The sequence below is a fragment of the Elephantulus edwardii genome, unplaced genomic scaffold (genome assembly GCF_000299155.1).
Source record: "Elephantulus edwardii isolate Elephantulus edwardi_28Jun2011 unplaced genomic scaffold, EleEdw1.0 scaffold00024, whole genome shotgun sequence".
In the NCBI taxonomy this organism is placed as follows: domain Eukaryota; kingdom Metazoa; phylum Chordata; class Mammalia; order Macroscelidea; family Macroscelididae; genus Elephantulus; species Elephantulus edwardii.
The window spans coordinates 24,795,479-24,803,914 of NW_006399774.1; the positions used below are offsets into that span (position 1 = coordinate 24,795,479).

Here is an 8,436-nt window from a genome sequence, read left to right on the forward strand (position 1 = left end):
TTAACATTGAAATTATGAACCAAATAAAATCCATGCCCAGTAGAAAATACAGAATATTTGAAACACAGAAAGCACAAAATGGGATGCAATGCAGGGACAATCAGAGTCATCACAGACCAATCAAATCAACAGGGTCAGAGTCAGCACAGACCAATCAAATCAACACAGTCAGAGTCATCACAGACCAATCAAATCAACAGGGTCAGAGTCAGCACACACCAATCAAATCAACAGGGTCAGAGTCATCACAGACCAATCAAATCAACAAGGGTCAGAATCTTCACAGACCAATCAAATCAACAGGGTCAGAGTCAGCACAGACCAATCAAATCAACACGGTCAGAGTCATCACAGACCAGTCAAATCAACAGGGTCAGAGTCAGCACACACCAATCAAATCAACAGGGTCAGAGTCAGCACACACCAATCAAATCAACAAGGGTCAGAATCTTCACAGACCAATCAAATCAACCAGGGTCAGAGTCATTACAGACCAATCAAATTAACACAGTCAGAGTCATCACAGACCAGTCAAATCAACAGGGTCAAAGTCATCACACACCAACCAAATCAACAGGGTCCGAGTTATCATAGACCAATCAAATCAACAGGGGGAGGGGCCCTCCTGGGCTGGATTTTAAGAGAAATTCCTAAAACCAGTTTCTATTAAAGGACTGAAAGGAATGGGGGTGGGGGGAACATATACTAACTGGGCTTCTCAAAACGATTATAGGAACAACTCCACATGTAAATGAAAAACGCATGAACTTACATATGTATGTCCTTCAGACACATGAAGCATGAAGAAAATGATAATGAGAAACTGGCACAGCTACAGTCACAGTTGCAGATTTCAACGTATTTCTCTCACTTTTTTAATCAAACATGTGAAAATAAGGCAATTTGAACACGATTTGTTAGGTTGAACCAATGGACATTCCTGTTGACATACATTCAACACGTTTAACAACACACCTTCTTACATTTGCATGGACAGTCTCTGAAACACAAACTTACTGTGGAACACCTCCAGCAGGTTTCAGAGGCTGTAAATCACATGGCAAGAGACTGTCCCTCTGTTTCCCTTGAAGCCACCTGGAAATTTCAAAATGAGAGCTAGCTTCTGCTTTGAAGTTAGCAGTGCAGCTAGCTGCCACAATCCAGGCCCCTGAAGCTCCTTCACCTGGAACATCTAATGGAAAGGAATTCATCCAAGTTTCTCAATAAATAATAGCGCAATCCAAGTTCCACAGAACACTTGCTAGAAACATAAGCCAAAAATTAAAACCCAGTAATGAAGAGACTGCCCCCAATGAACTCAGTCATGTAGAAACCCAGAAGTATATCTAAATAAATAAGGTGAGTTGAGGAAAAGAGAATACGAGAAAATATATAGAGTTGAATAACAAAACTAGGTAGATGGATGCGGCTGGCAGACGAGATTGGACAGGGCAGATGACTCACGTCAGACTGGCTCACGGCACCTTAGGTACAGCTGGGCCGACAGTGCCTGGTCACCACAGTGTGATCACCTTCACCATCACCCAGGTTTCTGTATTCACTGTTGTAGGGGCTGTGCCAGCCCATCTCCTGAAAGTCACCTCAATCTCAATGACCCTCTGCTTCACCAATCACGATCTCCTTCACCAGGGAAAGAGCCTCCCTGATGAAATGTCCAGAGCAAGAAAGTCGAATGACGTTCAGCTGTGATGTGTGAGCTTTTCCCTGACTGCTCCTCAGAGGTGGATCAACAGGCCTGTCTTCCTGTCTACAAGGAAGGATCCTGATGGCATCTGTAATGCCAGTGTTCTCGCTTCAGCACCACAGCAACACAGAAGCCACAACAACGTGGCACCCTGATGGATGGGTTACGGGTGACAGACCACACACCAGCACTAGCGAGGGGAGGGAGGCAGCAGAGGGGAACCCCCAGGTTTCTATGTATGCAACTCGATGGCAGCTAAAAACAAATGGTCAGAAATGCTTCAAAATGAGCAAAGTCCAAATACACATGAGTAAAAGCCAAAGAGCACAGGAGCATGTGCAATCTGATGTCTCGAATGCGCAGCCTCAGGGCAAGGCAGCGGGCATACATCCCAATTCAGGTGCCACTGGCTGGCCCCTCTCCCAGTGGCCCTGAGCACGACAGGATGCAGCCTGGCCGGATCAATTCAGATGTGTCCAACACACTGGCTGGCCCCTCTCGCAGTGGCCCTGGGCGCGACAGTACACAGCCCAGCCTGATCTATTCTGGTGCCATGGCTGATGGCCAAATATCACGGCTGGCCCCTCTCACAGTGGCCCTGGATGTGACAGTGCACAGCCCCACCAGGCCCTGTGGCATCCTTGCATGGTCTGCTGGGATTAAGCCCACTGATGCTGTTACCTTGTCAATCCACTTACCTGAGGGCCTTCTTCTGCAGGCCCTCTACTTCTCAAAGCACAATAACATTTTATAAGAACAGAACCCTCTTAGTAATATGCCAAATAATGTGAGAGAAATTCTCACTATATTCTAAGAAGCACTTCAGTTCATCCAAGACAGATTTGTTTGTACTTTTGGCTGGCCATGGGATAGTCAATATTTTTTGCCAAGACAATTAAAAGGCATAAATTCTTCTTCGGTCTTCCTTATTCACTGTCTAATTTTCACACAGATATCCAATTCAGTTGGCGTTATTAAGAAAGGAGAAGACATTGAACGGGATACAAGGAAGCACTGCTTTATTCGTATCACTAGGAACTTCATTTGTTTTCAAGAAAAGGCGGCACTGGCGAGAATTACTTCAGACTGGACACTGGAAATCTTCAATGTGATATGCTTAATTATAAAAAGTGGTTTAAACTTTTACATCATTTCCAGTTTTTCAACACAAATTAAGCATTTGTCCTACATATTTCTTCAGGACTGCCAAGAAAACAAATAGCTTTGTCTTGGAGAGGGTAAAACCAAGTTTCTCCTTGGAGGCTAGAATTTTTAAGCTCTGTCTCATGTACTCTGGGCGTGTGGCCAGGAGGGACCAGTCCTTGGAGAAGGACATCATGCTTGGGAGGATGGAGGAACAACGCAGGAGAGGAAGACCCCAGATAAGATGGATTTATTCAGTAACTGGGGCAATGGAGGTTGGTGAGACTGGCTCAGGACAGGGCAGGGTTCAGAACTGCTGCAGTGTACACAGGGTGGCTAGGGGTCGCAGTCAACTCGAGAGCACATAACAGCCACCACCGTGTGTGTTCGGGGTTAGATATTTACACCACAGAATGGGAAATATCACATCCACAGATGGAAAAGGAGCACTCAGGCAGTGGCCAGAGAACATCTGCAGACAAGACACCTGCAGGACAGCCTGCCTGTGAATGAAGGGTCACTGGGGTCAAGAAGGGTCGCCCATGAGAAGGGAGCTGGCACAGAGCATACCAGCCACCTTCCTGCTGACCAGGTCGCCAGTGTTGGGCCAAGACAGCTAAAAGGTATTTTTAAAATAGCAGTAAATCCTAAGTAAATGCTTTTCACTTGCAACCCCTCTGCTGTTTGGCCATCGCTGCTGGGCACTGGGGTCCTCTGGTTGGTGCAGTCACACCAGGTCATGAGCCCATGGCATGATGCTCAGGGTCCCATGCTGCTGACAATGCGGGGCTGGGGGTCGAGGCTCCCCTGGTACACGACGCCAGTGACAGAGCTCTGTATCGTGCAGACAAGATGCCAGAGTGGCCTTCTGGACCTGCTTCTAGAAACACTTGGGCCTGTGGCCATCTGGGTGACAATCTAACTCCTCATGCAGTGACCTGTGGGGCAGCAGCATTGGGCAGCAGCGCTCAGATGGGCACAGTTACTCTGGATGCTTTATGTGCCAGGTAACAGTAAAAACAGAAAGACACGTTTTATAAAAACAACTCTGAAAGCCCAGTCATCACATCTGTGGCCTCCCCCTCTTCTACTCCATATTAATTTTTAGGAATAAAACAAGTGCTCTTCCCAAAAAAAGTCCTAAGGATTCTTCTCCTGGACACCTCCCAACCCAGGGCCATCCCTAGAGTCGTGCAGCTTGTCCTGGGGGGACAGGGACAGGCACCTGGGCCACAGAGGAGTCACCATGGCCATCCCAGCAGGCACAAAGCCTTGCAGTCATTCCTGACGACACATTTACTGGACATTCTCAACCACAGCACAGGACAGGGAGTTTGCTTTATCTTTGCTTTTTGAGACATTTTTAATTGTGAGTTGAAAGTTTACAAAGCAGAGTGGTTTTCCACTCAACTATTCATATGCATTTTGTTTTTTAACATTAATTCCAACCCTACAATAGAAGCATCACACTTTTCACATTTCAGATGATTCTCATTCATCTTTTTATTCTTTCTGCCTTGTGGGCTTTATCCTCGAGCAAATGCTGCTCTTGGACCTTGCTGTTATCATCAAGTTGACTACAACACGTACCAGCCGCTGGACAGCAGATGTCAACCCAGCCCAGTGCTGCACCGTGCTCTCCACGTCCACCCCTCTAGTCCTGTTACGGTCACTGTACCCATTTACCATCCTCTCCACATCCACCCCTCTAGTCCTGTTATGGTCACTGTACCGGCTTATCTCCCTGAAAGTCTCCTCCGCTGGCCTTCTGCCCTTCCCAGCATGACGTCCTTTTCCAAGGACTGGCCCTACTCACAGGCCCGGAGCAGCCAGCTGACATCCACCGCTCTTGCGTCTGAAGAGCATGCTGCCTGCAACCCCTCCACACTGGCTTGCCCTCCTGGCGGTCCGCGGCACACTCGGGACTCCTCACCAACACAACTCACACGCTTCAGTCCTTCAGCCTGTCAGACTTCTGTGACTGCTCGGTTGAAGGAATGAGTCGCCCTGGTCTCACTCGTCTCCGTACAGGCCTGTCGACTGGCGGGAAGCTGAGTCACGATGTTGGAAGGATGACTCAGGGTCACCATCTGGTGTCACAGGACCAGGAAGCCTGGCCTGTTGAGTTCTGTTCCACATTTTCCGATGCCGCCACCTAGGATCTTCCCCTGGGTCCCTTTGACAGTGGTCAGTGGTGGCAGCCCAGCACCTATCAGGACTTCTGGTCTCGGAGCCTGGCTGTGGTTCTCGTGCCCTTCAGCCCTTTGGACAGTGCTAAGGCATCTCTGCTTTCCTTCTCTCTTTGCTGCAGGTTAGGGGCTTGCAGGGTGCGTCAGTGACAGCCCCGTGGACTGGGTGATGTCACGGGCAAGGCCATGAACAGGGTCTGTCCCACATCTCCTGTTCAGAGCACTCAGACATGCTGCAGCCCAGGAGGTGCCCTGGTGGTGGTGTCCACAGTCTGAATGCATCTCAGGAGGAAAATGAGGCCGGTGCTCTGCTCCCATAAACAACAGCTCAGGAAGCTGGTGTGCAGTTCCCCTCGGCACTACGCAGCAGCTTGGAGTCAGAAATGACTCCAAGGCAGAGGGGTGAGCTTTGGTTTTCAGATGTAGAGGTGTGGTCTTCAGCCCCGTGGCCGCCACCCAGGGCACCCAGCAGCCTGTCCTCCGCCCTCTTCTGTGCTTGCCACCTATCTATCCTCCATCAATACACAGCTTCTCAGCCAGGGAACTGAGGCCACACCAGTCATGTGGACAAAGTCCTCCCTGTACATTCCTGGGGTGTGAATCCTTGGTGTTTAGCTGTCAACACAAAGGTTGGCAGCTCAAACCCACCCAGTGGTCATTCAGGAGGAAGGACTGACCTGCATCCATAGAGATCCCAGTCAGAGAAAGCCAGCGCGCTCAGTTCTACTCGGGAGCCAAGTGGACCTTAGGCAGTGTGCCCACAGGGTCACAGCTGAGAAGAGGAGGCCCATGGGCCACACGTCACAGCTGAGGAGAGACCATGGACCACACGTCACAGCTGAGGGGAGACCCATGGACCACATGTCACAGCTGAGGAGAGACCATGGACCACACGTCACAGCTGAGGGGAGACCCGTGGACCACATGTCACAGCTGAGGGGAGACCCGTGGACCACAGGGTCACAGCTGAGGGGAGACCCGTGGACCACAGGGTCACAGCTGAGGGGAGACCCATGGACCACAGGGTCACAGCTGAGGGGAGACCCGTGGACCACAGGGTCACAGCTGAGGGGAGACCCGTGGACAACAGGGTCACAGCTGAGGGGAGGCCCGTGGACCACAGGGTCACAGCTGAGGGGAGGCCCGTGGACTACAGGGTCACAGCTGAGCAGGCCCATTGACTGTGAGTGTCTGCAGTGTCCCCAATAGAGGGGAGGAGGCCCATAAACAACAGTCTCCACAGAGGAGGGGCTGAGGAGACCCATGTCCACGTGGGGTAGAAGGCAGCTTGTGGACTGTAGGTGTCAGTGTCGGTAGAGGGGAAAGAGCTCCAGCCACTGTCCATTTGAAAAGAGGAAGGTAAGGAAGATCGCAACCAAGAGCCTTGGTAGGCACAGCATCCGCTCGAGGGCAGCTGACTGGAAGTCCAGTCCAGGAGGCCAATGGCCTTTCCTGTTGGGGTCCATAGGATGGAGCCAAAGACCCTGAGTCTGCTGGCTACTGGGGTCAAGGGGGTCAGCCCAGCTCTGCAGAGGAACAACATGGGCCTCATGGTCAAGGAGGGCAAAGGAGGTCCTTTACAGAAAGAAGATGCTAACTCCTAAGACTAGCAGCCCAGCTGACGTGTCCATGGCCTTGGTTCCAACACAGAGCCCTCAGGTGTGTATTGCTCACACTGTGAGATTGAGGATTGTAGTATTTTCTTGTTAACATCACGTTAGGCTTCAGGGAACTTCCTGAGGCTGTTTCTAGCCATTTACTAGAACTGTCCAAATAGCACTTTCAAGATCAAACAGACTGTAGATCCATTTAGAAAAATAGTTCAGAAAGCTCTTTCAGCTTGAGAATTAGGAAAATAATATCACATGAAGTGTCAGTTAGGAACTTACAGCACACCTACACATGCTGCCTGCAAGTCATCTGCTATATATGAGAAGCACACCCTTCTCCTTGGGCCCCATGTTCTCACAACCATGGTTCTGGGCTTCACAGCAGGAATTCTGTTAAGCTCCACACATACTGCAGAGAAGAGGGTGCATTTGAACAAACAGTGTTATAGAAAAAAGATCATTTTTAATCAGCATGAAATTGGCACTTCATGAAAATTCTAAAATAAATATTCAGGAGAGGGTGTGTTCTCAACAGCCTCTCTGTGAAGAGACGGAGGTCTGAAAGTCTTCGCTGAGATCTCATTACAGAACATTGTGGACAAGGGGCCTGTCGAGACCTCTCTGAGGGAACTGTCACTGTCACAGGATGCCACGGGCAGTACGTGGATGGACACCTTCACTGGAGGAACTGTCACAGGACACCACGGGCAGGACATGGATGGACACCTTCCCTGGGGGAACTGTCACAGGACGCCACGGGCAGGACATGGATGGACACCTTCCCTGGGGGAACTGTCACAGGACGCCATGGGCAGGACATGGTGTGGATACCCTCCCTGAGACAAGCAAAACTCAGTTGTGTCATCTGCATAACACAGGTTGTTGATGAGTCTTTTTCCAGTCCTGATGCCACATTCCTCCTCACAGAGTCCAGCATCTCGAATTATCTGTTCTGCATATAGATTGAAAAGATATGGAGACAGGACGTGTCCCTGATACACTCTTTTCCTGATTTGTGATAAGTGGATTAGGATGAGCATTTATATTCTCACTTTGGGCACAACTCTGGAAAATAAGTCTATAATATAAAGATACGTCTTGGAGAGGGTGCAGGCAGAGTGCTCTTCAAAAGCAAGAATGATAAGACTTCATCTCACATACTTTGGGTATGTTTGCCAGGAGGGGCTGTCCTTGGAGAAGGACATGATGCCGGAAAGGATGGAGGGTCAGTGAAGGAGAGGAAGACCTTCAACCATGTGGACTGACACAGTGACGGCCACAATGAGTTCCCGTGTGTCTGGAAGTGTGAGGATGGCACAGAGCAGAGTTCAGATCTGTTGTTCACAGGGACGCTATGAATCACACTCTACTTGACAGCACCTAACAACAACAGCAATCCTAACATGAATTAAGAAGGGAATGTGTCAGGGTTGTATTCTCTCTCCATATCTAGTCAATCTGTATTCTGAGCAAATTACTTGAGAAGCTTTGTACTCTATGAAGAGAAATGTGGCATCAGGATTGGAGAACGGGTTTTTTATCTGTGTTCATAGGGTTGCTGTGAGTCCTACTCAACTTGACAGCACCTAACCACGACCAACACTACACACGTTTTAAAACAGAGATATGTTGTTTCTGTTAAGTGTCATCAAATCAACTACAACTCATAATAACCCTATGAACAACACAATAGAAACCACTGAGTGAAAAACACTAGGTGGGAAATGGACAGTTGGAATTTGAGTAGGGACCCCAATAGTGAGCACACTCAGACAGCTGAGGTTCCAGC

The 8,436-nt window shown here is 49.3% G+C and overlaps 1 protein-coding gene across 1 annotated transcript in view; it reads right to left on the reverse strand.

Annotated features, from left to right (window-relative positions):
• The window catches only part of WDR27 (WD repeat domain 27), a 103,919-nt gene that overhangs the window by 10,385 nt on the left and 85,098 nt on the right, over nucleotides 1–8,436 (reverse strand). The window lies entirely within an intron of this gene.